Raw genomic sequence first — 16,988 nt, 5'->3', positions numbered from 1 at the left:
TAAATGTCTGCACTGTCTTCAAACCACGTCACACCTCTTTACTTCACTACTAGACACTCTCTGCCCCTTTATCTCACACTTGCAGGTTCCTCCTTTCTCTCTTTGTGGCGTTTTTCCGTCTTTCTCTTCCGTCTTTCCCCTTTGTTTGTCTTTCCCCCTCTTGCCCTCAAAATCTGTCTAATGTGCAAAATCAGCGCCAGTCTCTAAAAACAAGCATTTGCAATGCAACGGTCTCGCCTTTGGGACCTTATAAGTATTTAGCTATGTACCATATCATCTATGGGACCACCTGAACTCACTTTTTAGTTAAAGCCCATTGCTATCAAACACCCCGTTTTGTGAATCACTAACTCCGGCTGTCAGGCCAACCTATCGCCCATTTCTGCTACCATTGTCCACTTCCCACGAAATATTAGGCCAACCGTCTCTCCTGCTGAAAGTCACTTCCCTACGACCATCACCACTTACTGCTCCCACACTGCAGTGATATTTTTTTACATGTCTGGTGCAATTCTGTGTTGGTATTAGCAGGACAGCATGATGAAAGTTCAGGGGCACCTGTCCGGTAGTGCAGCTGTTTGACCTACTGTTCAATAATGGGCGCTCATAAGGGACTTACTGCAACCCAGCATTGCTGCATCAGATAATGAAAACTAAAAAAAGCATGAAAACACAAAACAGGCATATTTGTACCTCTCCCCTAGATGCCACACTCGCAACCATCCATCACTGGACATCACATTACCCCACAGTTATTTGAGGAGAACCCAGCACCCACAAAGACATCAATATCCTTTAAAAATCCGAGAGAAGACGGTTTACGTGGCCAGAGGCAAACTCAAGAAATGGAGTAAAATGTGGGGTCCCTGGAATTCCTACCGTGGGGATATATGCACCCCCCCCTTGGTGGTCACACCAGACGTAACGATGTCCCCTTGACTTTGATGTTCCTGGTCTTTTTCCCCTTTCGCTTTGCAGGATTGATGACCGATCTCTTCCCTGCCCCCCCCCTGCCCTTCTTAACGCGAGTAACTGTGTAATGGGCTGCATTGTCGCTGTTGTCCCCCGCTCATGAGAGAGCAAGTCCCTGCTAATGGAGTTCTTCTGCCTGGTCTAAGTTTCCTTTTGTTGTTTTTATTTATAAAACAGTTAATAAGAAACCTTTCTGTAGTGCTGGGTTCAGTTGTGGGCGGCTGCAGCCGTTACGCGTGCGGTTCGCTCCTGCTCTCATGATTGCTGTATTATTGTTTTCCTCCCCTTTTTCTATGTTAGCGGCCGGCCCAGGCGGTTGTAGGCCCATGACTGTGAATATTTGATGTGTAAATAAAGGTTTAAAAAAAAAATATATATATATCCTTTAAAAAATATGACTGCTCACACCACTTGCTAAAAACTCCTAGGGGACAACAATAAAATGCGGAAAGTAGAGAGAAAAAAATAACAATGTGAGCTCATTTATGAAGGTATATCCGTGTAGTAAAGTCTCAGCACTCAGGGAACTGCAGTGCGGAGATCCCGCCCCAATTGCAGACTCCGCACTCGAAACTTTACTACACATGAATCAGGCCCTGAGATTTTAAATCGTAGCATATTGCTCCAGTTCTTCACGTTTCACAGACAAACACCCCGCTTTTTATGTTGCAGTCACTTCTGGGAAGCAGGTCGCACAAAACATATACTCCTCCCTACGGGCCCTTCAGGTAATTAAATAAAAGGCATCCGTCTCTAAAATAGTTCCAAAACTTGCAATTTTATTCACCCCTTCGGGGAATAATTTAAAATACATTAATAGCCAAAATAGCTACTTTGCTTGCTAAACTGCTATCACAGCTACTAGCAAACAAGAATCTAGAGGTTATTAATTGCGGGGATGTAATTCTAATAGAATTTTTTAAAAACCGTACAGTTCCACTAAATGAACAGGTATTATACCACAGCATTGTATAATTGCCCACTTGACAGTTTTCTTAGGGAACTGGAAAGCTGTAGGGATGTCTGTGGAGGCTCGATCACTGCATGGCCTTGCTAAATATCCTCAGACCGTATGGCATCTGCTATGAGGGTGGGTTGTGTGTGGAATATTTGCTTGTCCCGGACGAGGTTGAAAGAGGGGAGTAAGATTGGAGCACTGCCCACTACACGGTGTAGTGAACGCAGCTCTATGAGACTGACAAAGCTGCCCGAGTATAATGTAACTATGTTGGTTTTGTAGGTGGCAACTGGAATTACTGGACATCCTGAGAAAGCTGCAGTCTCTGCCCTACTCACCCACAAGGGCTGTGCCCACTACAAACAGAGCTGCAGTCACTGTTACCTCTGTCAGATGGGCGTTATGTATGTGTAGTGGTATTTTGTGTAAGAGCCAATCATATCCACACACTTTGTTTTTATAATTTTATTATGAGGCATGCATTATTAATGGTTCAGACTTCTAGCAACAATAATGTATCTAACGACAATGGCATTCCATACTGCAAATAACAGTTCATAAATACCAGTTTCTAAATTTAGATAAAACATTACGGGGCATATCATCAACGGCCAGCGATAATTATCGCTGGCCGTGTTTAGCGTAAACAATTTTAACGCCGCCTATCGCCGGATTCTATCGCCCGGCTAGCGCACTATTAGCAACGCGCATCGCCGAGGCGATAGAAATCCCGGCAATAGTGGTGTAATTCGGCATTATCTCAGTATTTCCAGAGATAAAACACAGCGTTAGGGCAAATATAGTAAATAGGGAGATGTGGACTTATCATGACAATCCACCTCCCATGACAAGTATGGCTAGGTAATAAAAATAGTAGGCGTAAGAAACCGGCGATACACCCGGTTAGCGCTGCTTTTTAAGTCGCTAGGCGGGATAGCGATTCCCTTGTTGATAGAGAGAAGCCGGGTAAGCTTTCATTTTCTCTGGATTCCTGCCGGGAACGCCTACCTCGCATCTCATTAGCGATGCGATGCGAGGCGCTAAGGAAATGGGCGCTAAGGCATGGATCCACGCGTTAGCGTATCCATGCTGATAGGGCGATAAAATTATCGCCGCTTTTCGTCCGAAAACGGACGCTAAAGCGGCGATAATTTTATCACCAGCCCTTGCTGATATGCCCCTACATGAATTCAGATTGGATCTCCACCGCAGACCTCTCAAATTTATCACCACAGGATCGGGATCTTCCTGACCTTCAGGACAACCTGTGTGTCTTTGGTTTACATATAATACTTGATCCACATAAACAGTAAACATGTGGTCAGGTGTCAGAGTACCAATGAGGTACGCCTCAGTCCCAAGAGTGCTAGAGCGTAAAATGTAGATTAAAATCATCTCATGTTAAAGCTGACATTTGGCTAGATAGTATTTGTGAAAAATGCATAACAAAGTAAAACGTAGGGAAATTGTGCCTTTCTTTAAACGTGTAAACCTTAACATGCAAGCACAGCAGTTTCTTTGAAATGTAGGTAATGCGCTTGGAAAAAACCTGGAAAAACAGATTAATGCACATATGAGAGAACTTGAAAGTAGTCAGTAAAGAAGTAAAGGGCAAAAGACTGAGGTAATGAGCTTTGTAGGAAGCGTAGTTCATCAGGCATTCAATGATAAAAACGAGGCAGAGGCATACTCTATACGAAACTAAGCGAAGTAGAAGTCTGCAAGAGACCCGCTCTGGCACTAGTTAAGGGCGAGAGAGGCAAGGAACAGCTAGGGCCGGGACAGGCTCTAGTTTCAATCAACAAAGGACGTACTCCGTTAGAGATACTGTAAACGGGTGGCAGGATAAGCAGGCATGCACGACAGAATACTGTTGCGCCCAAAAAATCATAGAGAATTAAGACGGGTCTTGAGGTAAAACATATCGCGAGCTACAATGTTATAAAGGATGGCAAAGGTTTCGAAAAAAACTCGAGCGCCCAAAGGGGGAGGCATACAGGAAATGTCAAAATAGCCCAAAAGTAGTCAAAAAAACGTCTCATAAGGCTAACACCACACTTAGATGGGCCCAAAAAACATAAGATAAAATACTGTGAGCTGGCCAGCAGAGATACACACGGGGAAAGAAACGTTACACACAGGTCACGGGTGTGGTCCATCTGAATATACCGAGGTGCCGGTGATCATGGCAGACGTGTGTAAAATAACATACACAAATATGAAGTAGTTCATGTAGGTGACGCCCCAACTGGGGATTATACATGGATGCACACATATACAATATCATAAACATATGCACAGTGATCACCACCGATGGTGTCTGCTCTAACGCCCTCTTTCACTCTGTCAACAAGCCTTATTTATACATCCAGGATTAGCAATTAGGCCTAGGAGATTACTTTACTGAGGGGAGCCCGAGCCAACAGCAATTGGTGGGCCATGTCCGCAACGACTCATGTACTTCGTCGGCAATGACTGGCCGCAGTCTGGCTCAGCTATATGTGCTGCCTCTGGGCTGCTGAGGAACAGCTTGGATCAGGTCCGGTCGCGGGACCACTTTACTGCAGTGCAAGCACAGCAACTCTGCGCTGCCATGATTGGTAGAACAGCACTGCAAGTTCAAGTCAGCCGCCTACGCCAGGGGGGTCAAAATGCAGCATTTAGAATTGCGACCAATCAAAATGATAGGTGGAAAGTGGGCGGGGCTTCCCCCACTATACTGTATACAGCATCTCTCGACGAGACAGCGCAAGCGCTGCCTAGCCGAGACCTAATGAGTTCCGGTGGCCCTCACCAGCAACCGCCGGTTCAAATTAAACACTGCCTAAATATCATTAACAAAAATATCACCCTTTGGAGTTAATAAATGAACATCTCCTCCAAATGGGACAATATTTTTGTAAATTATATTTAGGGCAAGATATTTATGTCAGATGATATTCTCTGTACAGTTTTTTTTGTATACAATTGTCTGAAATACAACCAATGACTTTGCCGTCCGAGCGTCCCACCTCTCTGCATTGATGTTTGTTTATAATTTATTTACCTTGCTCCCCCTTTGACCAATCTCTTAATCACTTAATCTTATGCATTTTGTGGTTTGTTGTGGTCAGTTATGAGCCCTGTGAGTTCTGACCTTGTGAGCGCTTCATCTTCCATAACATGCCATGGTCAGCATGCCTCCACAGTGCCTTTCACTGCACATATGGATGTCAATGTACTGTGCCCTTCCTTTACAAGTACTACAGACACTGTTACACGAATTTCAAGAGACTGTCATCTTAGTTTACTGAATTTCTACTTGGTTTGTGTTTTTGTGGTATGCTAGCTTAGTCTGCCATACTCAAAATGAAATGACTTGTTCACTGCCCCATATTGTGATACATGGGTGTATTGTGTTTTATATTGAACTTTCTTGTTTTCCACTTACATAATTACTGTTTCTACCATAAATATGTTTAAGTTATATCAGTTGTTTTGAATGTGTTGTGTAAAAACATAATTCTGGCTTGAAATTCGAATGTAATTGCAGCTGTAATACTTGTTCCTAGACTCACCCACACACCTCACCTGAGCGTAGTATTGAACTGCTTTCCCACACCTACCCAGAGAGTTAGGAAGGTTTAGGTAGGACCATCCTTCTGTTGCAGACTTGGATTCGTGGGTTCTCACTGCTACCGACCCCAAACTTCATTGGCCTTTTTAATTACGCGTTTAGGAGACAGTGGCCTGCCACGCACTGTTTATGAAATAACTAAACTGTGTTCCACGGTCTCTGTTGATGGAAAAAAAAAAAAAAACCATGGTGCCTTATGAAGTGGAGGTTCAGTATGCTCCTCCGCAGATTGCAAAACCCACCAAAAGAGTGAGACATGTCAATGAAGCGCTGTTTCTAACTCAGCACAAGATGATGGCCGGTTTTAACTAGGATAAAAAAAATTCTTAGCCTCACATGACAATTAACTGTATAAACTATCAAATGTTAAATGTTTTTAACCTGGTTTGGGTCATTATTTTGATCAACGTTCTATCCTGGCATTACAAGGAAATAACTTCTGTTGCTCGTCAAATAAAAAGGTATGCTATATTTCAAGAAGAGGCTTTCTTTACGCTTGCTATACATTTTTCTATATAGATTTAAGCTGGATCTAGTAAAGAATCGAGGGGTTTGAGATGACTGACATAATTTCAATAAGTAAAATGCATACTGCGATTGATTAAAGTTGTGGGACAGGATCTCTTTTATGATTGTTGTGCATAACCAAAATAAACATGCCGACTTTGACCTCAATCACATTCGTTATAGGTTAAACTGATTTTAATATATGTGTATTGTTTTATTATTCATCACCACCGGGTGAGATTAGCGTAAACCTCGCCAAGGCCCCAAAAATAAAAGGAAAAAATATTTTCTGAGCCTTTGGTTAACACTTTCTTTGGATGCTTGAATTTAGCCAATGGTGAAGCTCAGTGCTAGTGACAATATTATCTGACATTTCTACCAGGGCAGGGACCATGTCTCATGCTATGGTACAAGGCTGTTCTGTCAGCTCCTTTAAACAGGCATTTTCTTCCATTAACCAATCAGCATTCCACCTAATGACACGAGATCCTCTAACAAGCACCGAATAAGACAATTTCAAGCAGATTAATAGCTCTTACTCCAACTTTCTGAAAGTAACAAGAACTGAATCCTATAGGAACACAAAAGCATACATTGACCAATCTCACAGTACAAGCAGATGAAAACATCAAAACACGCTAGCTTTTTATGTCTACTATTTTGTTTGCTAGTATTTCTCCCTACTCCTCTTTTACAGGGGACTCGTGCTAGCGTGAAATACTTTTTAGGGAAGCCACACCATTCACTTATATTTACACTGTGGGACCGATTCCGATTTCGGTCGGAAGGGCCCAGAACAATGGTCGGAGCCCTTCCGACCAAATCGGAAGGTGTCGGCCGGATTCCTTTCTGACCGAGCCATTCTGATGGGCTTGGTTGGAAAGGAATCCGACTCGTATTTCCGAAATGCGAACGACAGGCTCAGAGAGCCTGTCCGCCGTACGGAAATCCCTCAGTATTCCCCCAGCCGCCTCTTTGCGATCAAGGGAGTACGATGGCAGTTTTTCACTGCCTTTTCGTGCCGGTCTTTCCGGCACGAAAAGGCAGTCGGAAACTGTCTTTGGGGGCCCCCAGTAGGGCCCCCATGGGTGTGAGGCTGCCGAATGGCGGCCTGGGGGCATCAGGGCACCTATGGTGCCCCTCTGTGGATCCCTGCACCCGGTGGCAGGCACCTTGGGGTGCTGGCCACAGGGTGCAGGGATGTACTTCACCCCTGCTTTTCACAATGCAAGCATGCATTCCGCTCGGAATGCATGCTTGCATTGTGAAGTATACGAGTGCGAACGAACCCTGTTCGGTCGTATCGTACTAGCAGGGCCGTTACCGACGCCAGCAGGTTGGTGGTTGGACGGACCTGAGTCCGTCCGACATCGGAATCGGCCCCTGTGTAGTGAAATAGGCAGATAAGAGGGGTCAGAAGTCCTTACCAATCACTAATTTGCAAATAACACAATGTATTCTTCTCACTGTATTGGCCTTAGCTTTCTTTTTACTTCTGGCTCATGCTTTACTGTCTTCATAGGAAATCCCTGCATTGTTCTTTCTGCTTATTAAAAGTGGGCCAGGGCAAAATCTAATTACACTTGTCAAATTTGTCCATTTTCTAAATTTTGTGTAGTATTAAATTCGGAAATTTTCTTGAAATTTCACATTACGCAATTTAAAATGATTTGTTTTGCATGTGGAGGCTTGTTCGTAAAGAAAATGCCAGATAAGAGGCATTTACTAATCAGACCAGTTTTCTGCCTATATCTTGTGAAGAGTTTTGATGTGAAGGAGCAATTGCTTGAAGAAAGTCACTCCAGATACCACAAACCTCTAAAAGCATACTTTCACAACATTCTCTTGGAAATTCATGAGCAAGAATATGTGATTTTGCTCAGCTCTATTTGAAATGCATTACCACTTTGTAACCTAACAAGCATATGAAAGAATAAAAGCATTTTATATAAATAATTCAGCCACTGTGTCGAAGACATATAAGAATAAGAAATTCAGCTCATTTTATAATTTCTAAAATGTGAACTTTTTCAGTGAACGTGTCTAATAGATTAATGGGCCGAAATATAAAGTGCTTCTGTACAAATGCCTATTCCGCTTACATGGAGTTGATAACACTCACTTGCAATCTCTTCAAGAGGTCCAAACATGCTCAAAGATTTACTTTTGAATAACTTAATTTACTTTTAAAACTAGAAAACTAAGAAAGCAGAAAACGTCATTTAGCAACGACTCTAATTCTCAGGCATGATACCTTAAGACTTTTGGACTATCCCTCTCTTGCGAGTAATACTAAATTTGAGCCGGTGGTTTCTGGTGCTCAGCACCAGCACTTAATTGTCAGCACTAGCACTTATGACAGTCAGCCACATGTCAGCGCTGTTTGTTTAATTTAGAGACAAGCACTTTAACAGTTCTTTATTAATTAAATATACATTAAGAATGACTAATACCTGCTGCCAATGCAATTCTTTTAGCTTTGAGGGCCTAGAATTGTAAGAATTGTTACACTTGCAGGAGTGTGGCAGTAATGAGTACCCTTGTTACTGTAACTGGCAGTGCTGACGGCAGCAATGGGCTGTACAACCGGAGGAGACCTCCTGACTGGGACCTGGAACTTAAGCCCTGCCTCACTCTCTATTGCCTTCCTACATCACCAGTCTCGAGGGATCTTGTCAGTTTTTAAAATAATCAAAATATGTTTTTGCTTATTGGAGTTGTTTGGGACCGCCAAGTTACGCTACGAGACATATGATAAAGACAGTCTCTCAAAACACCATCCTAGTTTCATTTTTATGAACAAGCCACGGATTGTTTCCAGCACATCTGGATGCACGCCCAAGACCCAAGGTTAATGCAAAGTAACCTTTTCCTCCGCAAAGCTAGATCTTTGATCGGCCCGAACCATTATATGTGTCTGACCGCCTAAACAGGTCTTCTTTTTGTATGGTTTTGAATATTTGCATTATTGATCTGAAAGGATACAAAGAGTGGAACGCCCCTTCTAGAAGGGCACCGCAAAATGTGCATTGCAATTGTGGAATGGGTTCGAAGAACTTTATCAAATGGAAGGGCTTTTCCATTTCAAATTATTTTGCTTAGACAGGGCGGCTTAAGAGAAAACCATGGCATACAAAGAGTCCCCTAAAATATGTGAAGTACATATAATACGCACACTCATGTGATAATGAGGGGTTCGTTGGCCTTCTTCATTGCTCCGTCACCTTCGGGTTCACCATTACTGGCGCTATGCATATACCCACCATTATCACTTCGATAATCACAGCAACCCATTCCATCTTCTAAGTCTCTGCACAATTGTTTCCCTACTACTATTTAGTTTGCTGAAACTCTAATCGACATCATAACCCTAAAATTATCCTTTCATGAATACCTAGAAAAGTCCCCAGACTTGCCAAACAGATAATATTCAACCATTCCAAGCTGACCACAACACCCTTTCAGACATCAAACAGGGTGCCCCTATTACAACGCCACGGAGCCTAAAATTCAAAGTGTATTGGTGAGAAGCTCTAATACTCAGAAGAAATCCCCCTTTTCAGAATGCAACCCAGAAGGTAATCCCGCCCACACTTGTAAATCTTCGAAACAAGGCTTCTACGTCACAGGGTTTCGGTTTCACTTTCTTCGGCGCATGGCATTTCTAGCACGTGTACGTCTTCCGTTTTGAATGAAAGAGAAGTGATACCACCTGCCACACTCTTGTTGTGTTCGCGTGGCTAGCCGTCTTTAAGGGGGACTTACAAGGTACCAGGAGGTTTTGATTCAATAGCATGCCTGTGTGAAACTTTCTTTATGCCATGGAAGTTCACGTAATTCCTGAATTTTGCGTTACATAAGATTCATGACATTTGTTTTGTACAATATTTTCTAGTGGGAGACTCGTTCATGAAGAAAAAAAATGTCTTGATGAGAAGCACTTGATGATCAGACCAGTTTCCTACTGAAATCTTGTGAAACTTTTTTCCCCCGCAAAATTCATACCTGAAAAATGTAATGCAAGGTATTGGAAAACTGTATTTTTCTCTATAAGTACAATGTCACGTAATTTCATAAAATGTTGCACTTTTATAATAGAATTCCATGAAATGTCATCAAAGAAAGCTATGCAATTACGCAATGTCTTCTTCGGTACTCATCTTTGAGTGCGCCCAAGTACCTCAATCATCCCAGGGGATCTGGGGTTGCCTGATTTCAACACCAAGTGGGATCCCGGAGGGTTGGTGGGTTACTCTTTGCCCCCTTCAGAAGATTGCCTGAAGTAGGCATAAAACATAGAACACCGGCTCGGTGTTTGCATTCTGAGACTCGTTCAGAAGACCTTTTGACCTCACGTGTTACTGACATGGAAGCATACGTCAGAGCAAGAGGAGTCCTACCATGCGTGCTTCAATCGAACCCGTGCATCTCACGGTACAGAGGAAGCCTCTGGCCCCATATGTAACACCAAATAGCATGAACCGTGCTAAGGTGTATGGAAAACCACAATCTCTATATTGTGAGACCTGAGGAGGAGTGGTACTGCAAGGACCTGTTGTGAGCTCTCCCCACCCCTGAAAGCTAAAGCTCTCCTAGCCTTGGTTGCCTTCAATGTGGGCCTTCAGCCAAGCTGACATCTGCTCCCTGCAGTCAGAAAGTTAGTGATTGCCAGTGGATAGTAAGCTCCAACTCCCTGCAGACTGTGTCTACCAGTTGCCCAGTGGTTGCAGAGCTGCACTCCCAGCAAGACACGCTTCATGACGCCCCCTTTGCTCAACTCTGGCAAGGGAAAACAGTGAACATGGTCGGCGGACACCAGGGTCTGGCCTCAAAGCATGACCACTATCGATTTCTGCTGCGATGTGTTGCCCAGCGGACTTGCACTGTTTACCGAGCCCCATAAAAACCTGCGTACATGCTGGCCCCTCGCTGCTGTACCCAGTTCACCATGGCGTTTGTGTGCATTTATAGTTCCACAACAAGGACTCCTGCTTACCCATGCACCCCCTCCTCAATGGATTGACCAGGGGATGTCAGGATCAAGAAGAGGTAAAAGGACATTCGAAAGGCTAAAGCAACACGGAGTGGAGAGGACTGTGCCAATGCACTGCAGAGGAAGCGGCCTCTCAATCCCGCACGTTGAATACCCACACCACCCACTTATTGGTGTTGAAGCCTGAAAATGCACACTTGCATTAAGCATTGATTAGGAGACTAAATTCCATGCAGAGGACATATTGTTGTGTCCTTGTGCAGCGACCTGGGTGGGAGAACGCAAATGGTTGATTCCTCCCCCCACTTTACACTCAGAAGTCTAACTGACTTTTTAGCATAGCGATGCTGTGCCTGTAGTTCCTGCTTCAGTGAGTCCCGGGGTACTGTTACTTTTTATGTGTGGTGGTTGAGGGGCTTCAATGTCATGTCTGTGGGGAAGTTCAGTGTTAAAGTGAGTAGTCACCTCTCAGCAGCTGGTATAGACAGCAGAGTAACGCAAAATGTTGGGGCCTCCTGGTAGAATGCACAGGGGCCCCGGAGTCTCCAAAATCTCACAGATATTCATTGGCCTAGGGATGAATGGGGCCTTCATGAAGAGTTGGAGGGCCCCTGAAGGCTTGGGGGTCGCAGGCGCCTCAGTTACACCTTTGGATTTAGGGTGGGATTCAAACTCATATTTAATGGGGAAATTAATGAGAATATGACTAGATGAAAGAGACCGGTAGCTAATGATAGCGAGATTGAGAGTAATAGTGAACTACAAGTCCATTCAGTTCAGTTAAAACTTGTCAAACATTGACAAACTAGGCAAAGCCACATTTGTCTAAGTGAGCAACAATTAACTGGGCAAATAAAAATCAGGGTATATTCAACTAGATATTTAAGCCACCAAGGATGATAACTTGGGAAAGTGCAGTAGATGTATATGAAAAATTGAGAGTACTTTATTTGATGGGTAGCATAGCAGAATGACAGAGCAAATTAAAGTGGTGATGGGGCTGGTAGCATATATTTTCAGAAGATGTTCAAATGAGTGAGCATATGGTCACGTGTTGATTCCCCTAGAAGAAGAATCAGAGAAGATTAGTTTGACATCACTATCTCTGCAACATTTATAAGAGCTTAGGTTTGACGCTTATTGTGGTTTTATTACGGAAACATGTCTCAAGGACAGCAGAAAGTTGTCACTAAGATTTTCCTAAATATTGCTGGCTTTGTTGATGCTGAACCTGGCATTGAGAAGGCCACCCGCAATGTTGGTAGTACTCATGCTGTCAGTGTTAAAAAACAAGTTCTCAGTGGAGCACGGGTTGCTTGTGCTTTTTGCCTCAAAGTAAAGAGGTTTACATCATCACAATATCCATATTTTAATGGAGATGTGAGTGATGTTCATTGTTACTTGGTGCCATGGAAAAACAATGTTTACAATTTTGTTGTGCAAATCCATGTTCCACTAACTCCATGCTCTACTGACTCCTATTGGTCAGAATGGTTGAAGAGCGTGTCGTTGTGTTGGTGACCAGAGGCCTGGAGAATGCCTGGGATGGGTGGTGCAAGAGCGTGAGGGCCCAGGGAGGGATTTCAAGTCCTTTCAGTTAATTCTACTGCAGAGGTTAGTAGAGTGCCCATGGTTTCTGACACTATATGGTCTGTAGGGTATCACAATTGAGTGAATAGTATGCCTAGGCTAATGGTAGATTGACCCGTGGAGGAGAAATTGAGTAGAAACGAGTTAATGCTGGCCAGATAGAGAACCTTGAATTTCCTTCTGGTGGTTTATCTGAGGAAGCAGGGAAGGAAAGATCAACGGATCCTGGCTTTTAAGAGGCACCATCCCTGACCCTTTGAGATCGGCACGGTTATAGTAAGCTAGTCCAGCAGGAGTAGTGCGAGTATAGCTGATATTAAGAAGCCTGTTGATTTTGATCGATGATTTGTGATCTACTTCCCTTTATTGAGATAGTTTAATGTGAAATGTAGAAGAGAAATATATTTTAACTACAACGAGTGGCAATAGAGATGGGTGGATGAGTGCATAGAAAGATGGGCACACTATGAATGGATGGATGGGAGTTTAACCTTTTCAAAGTTCTATTGCATGGAAATATGTTCTGAGTAATGACTGAACTGTGTATAGGATCAAACCTGGTGGTTGGCCCTCATGCTAGACTCCCAGCATCAAATAAAAGGACCAAGTCAGACAGCCATGACTCGCATGGGTTACAGTATAGAAAAGTTGACATTGGAAAACCCACTCTACAACCAAATACAAAGCTTTTTCAGCTTTTTGAAGGAATATTTAGGCCTATTGCAAGAGTTTAGGCCAACTATCAGAGTAGTGGAAGTAACATTTCCAGACTTGTTCACCAATAATAACACATTCCAATCCACCATCACTTTCATGGTGAAGAAATGGAGAGTGCTGGTTACACTGCATTTCTTTCCAAGTTGCTAGGACTGTGGCAAACTGAGATCAGGGCTTCAACATCTAAAGATGACTGCATGAGATATGTGAAGGACAGTTGAGGGGTACCCAATCAAATATATCAGTTGTGAGGAAGGACAGTGCTGGAACTAATTGTCCTAAAGCTATTTTCCATATGCCAAAGGAAGGAGAATAGTTCCCCTTAAATATGGTAGAGGTAATTACTTGCCACCAGCTGCGTAATGTTAATGCTATTTAAAAAGCACTGTGACTACTAACAACCCTAAACTGCGGGGCCACTTCTAACACCTGTTCATTCATCTAGTTACTTGGAAGGAAATAGTTTTTCTTAAAAATGCGTTCCTCTTTATAAAGCATTGATCCTTGTTTTTAAGTGTCTAGAAAATACCAAGTCATAGTCCAATATGTGAACAATACTATAAAACGGAACCTCCACATGGCATGTGCATACATTGCCAATAATCACATCGTCGTTTCCACTGCCATATTGCGGACCCCACGAAAACATCTCCTTAGTTCTATTTTGAAGCGGAGCAAATCCGCTCCACTCAGCCCATAGGTCTTGCCGTCAGTGGTGCGCCACTGTGCCTAGTTCTGCATGGTACTGCAGGTCTTATGCATGTGAATGTGGTAACTAACTGTGTGAAACGGACTGACAAGAGATCCGGCTACAACCTTTTGTGTCTGACGGTGAATATCTCACTGTACTAAATTAAATGGAGAAAGTTGGAATTTATTCAGCATATCCTTTCAGTAGGTTCATGGGTTTAAAATGTCTTTCATTCTAAAGTGAGGTGGTCAGTGGTTAATTTGTGAAAAACATAAGTGATGGGGCTCTTGTCAGGAGGCAGTTTGCACCAGCCTATTTCTCCTGTTAGCACAGCCTAAAACAGAACCAACTACTAACCATGAAAGTTGGGAGAGGATGTGGAGTACTGGCCAGAGCTGCCAACTTCAGAGCTGAGGAACTAGGTTTGAGTCTCACCGGCGGCCCAACATCCTGTGATTCTTGGCAAATCATTTAATCTCCCCATAAATGAATGTGTACCTAACTGGTGCTCATGAAAAGCAATGGTGTTGATGATTAAATGCCAGTGCTGAGCACCGGAAACCACCGGCTCAAATTAAGAACTGGAGGTGGGCTTACTCCAGTAATTATTGAAATGCAATTATGCAACTACGTAGATTATATTGACATTAATAGCATATTTGCACATCCAGCCAAACCTTTTTTACACACCAATGGAACACTGCTCCCAAGGTATCCGTTTTAGAGTTTATGTTCAATCTTCTTGTTGCAAACACAGTGTGACCCGTGCTGCTTCATATTATATATTTTTAGGATTGGTGTGCATCAGTGGCATTCGGGTTGTGGTGCGCAACAGTGGCGTTCGAGTTGTGGTGTGCAACAGTGGCATTTGGGTTGTGGTTTTACCTTTGCAGACCGACAAGCAGTCGTTCAGAGGAAAGCCAATTGTTATAAATGATATTTGCGGCCCCTTCTAGTTCGGAAATGCACCTAATGCTATATTTGGTGCTCTCTTGTGTTTCTGCTGCCTAGTGGCTGAGTTAGGAATGGCAAAGAAGGATGCTGTCTTGCGTGTTCAGTCAATCCTTCCTCCCACATTCAAGCTATTCCCACTGCCGTGCTGTCATTATATAGCCCATCTCGCAAAGTTTTATTCCATTGGCTTAAGGTCAGTGACGTAGCTTAATTATCACAAAAGTCTGTCTGTTGGTGTTTCTATACCAAGACTCTCTTTATGGCCAAACTTTGTCATTTCGCGCCTGCAAAGGAATAATTTAAGATGACTAGATGTTCAAAACCAAAAACTGAGATTGACAATAGACATAGAAGTGGGACTACATGCTTGTATTGGCCATAAACTGGACGAACTACACTGACACATCCTACAATTCATTTGCCAATCTTCATGCAAGATAGGCACAAAACCTACAAATGTAGGCGATGTGTCCTTCGTTCCACTGCAGAAAGCAGTGTCTAGCTGAAGGAACACATTACAGACATCTCACGCTGCCTCGTGTAGCTCATTCAGGCTACGTTTCTGCATCCTGGGACGTGTAGTCCTGCTTTTAAAAAGGTAAAAGGTACTGACAAGTATCAGAAAGCAAAATATAGAAATAGGACTGAATGAGCCTCAATATGTACCTGCGAGGGAGAGGATTTGAAGGTGATGGGAATTTTTAAAGGTTTCCACAATAGGCAACTGAAAGCATGCATGGTCTCTTTCTTTACAAAAAACACACACACAAAAAACCAAAGAATTAAAATTGGACCGACCGCTTACATGTTACATGAAAGTCGTACAAAAGATGTTTCATTATACAACCTCCTCCCTCCCTCTTACAAGCTGTGATGAAGCCAAGAGGGAGGCTGGGCGGCCTGGGCATTAGCTGAGGGACCCCTCGGATGAAGATTTGTCCCTCTTTATATACTGCTGTGCTGCATTAATGATTATGTAGCACAGCAGGGGAGTCTTCAGAACAATTAACTTCAGTCCCTGCTCTAAAGTAAACAGAAAGGACCACTGGAAAACTGGCAGTGCATTGCATTTTAATATTTTAATGTGCACGCTCACCAGATCCGCTATTAAAAACTGGGGCATGCATTTAAATTACAGAACAGCAGGAAAATGCAGAGTCAGACGACAGAAAACCAGGACTGTCCATGGAAATCTGAGGCACCTGCTCGCTACAGGATAATATGACGTTTGGGATACCCTCATACAAAATGGTGTTTTAGTTTGTATATATAGAATTACCGATGGGTAACAGTGAACTATGGGGTGTTCTTCACCAAGGGGTTTCTGAGGGACGTCAAATAGGCAGCAAGAGTGAAGCTTGAGTTGTCTATGATGTCACTCAGAACCCCGAGGTGAAAAACATCCCCGTAATTCACTTTTTACCCATCTACAATTTGTATGTATGGACCCCACAATCATCTCCCACTGCCTTCAGCTACTGCGCAGGGACAGAGGGTAATGGGAGAGCTATACATAACATGCCCTCTCCTCCCTGACCCAAATGTCAAAAAGAAATACCTTACCTTCTATGCTTAACCAAAACCCACTACCTTCCCTCCCCCTCCAGCTCCTTTTCAGTCAAAGCAGACAAGCAGCGCTGTGCTGACAGGCTCTAAGAGAGCCCTGCCACCTGGCCTGAAAGGCCTTTATGACATCACAACAGTTGACCACCAGTTTTATCAACTGCTGTGATGTCACAGCAAGGAGTTATGACGTCTACAAACTGAAACAAATGATAGAGGCTCTCCATGCGGGACATATATCACAACATAATTAGCAACGGGTGCCATTCCTGCGCAATGCGCAAAATGGTAACTTACCGTTTCTTCCGCTTGTTCAAAATTAGTCCTCAGCGATTTTCATTATGAAGATTCCATTTCTTCCCCTAAAAATATAAAATCAATAGATTTGCTTCACAACAGGAAGGCACCAGCTGACACATCGATCTAC

The 16,988-nt window shown here is 43.3% G+C and overlaps 1 protein-coding gene across 5 annotated transcripts in view; it reads right to left on the bottom strand.

Annotated features, from left to right (window-relative positions):
- Positions 1–16,988, bottom strand: part of PLCB4 (phospholipase C beta 4) — a 1,018,018-nt gene that overhangs the window by 919,157 nt on the left and 81,873 nt on the right. For all 5 annotated transcript variants that reach the window (XM_085612653.1, XM_085612654.1, XM_085612650.1 and 2 more), the window contains exon 2: positions 16,859–16,923. The gene's annotated coding sequence lies outside the window, so the exon portion shown is untranslated. The remainder of the gene's footprint in view (positions 1–16,858; positions 16,924–16,988) is intronic.

The sequence above is a fragment of the Triturus cristatus genome, chromosome 6, assembly GCF_964204655.1.
Source record: "Triturus cristatus chromosome 6, aTriCri1.1, whole genome shotgun sequence".
Lineage (NCBI taxonomy): Eukaryota > Metazoa > Chordata > Amphibia > Caudata > Salamandridae > Triturus > Triturus cristatus.
Note: the sequence above shows the minus strand (reverse complement) of the source record. Positions and strands in the feature narration are given on the sequence as shown.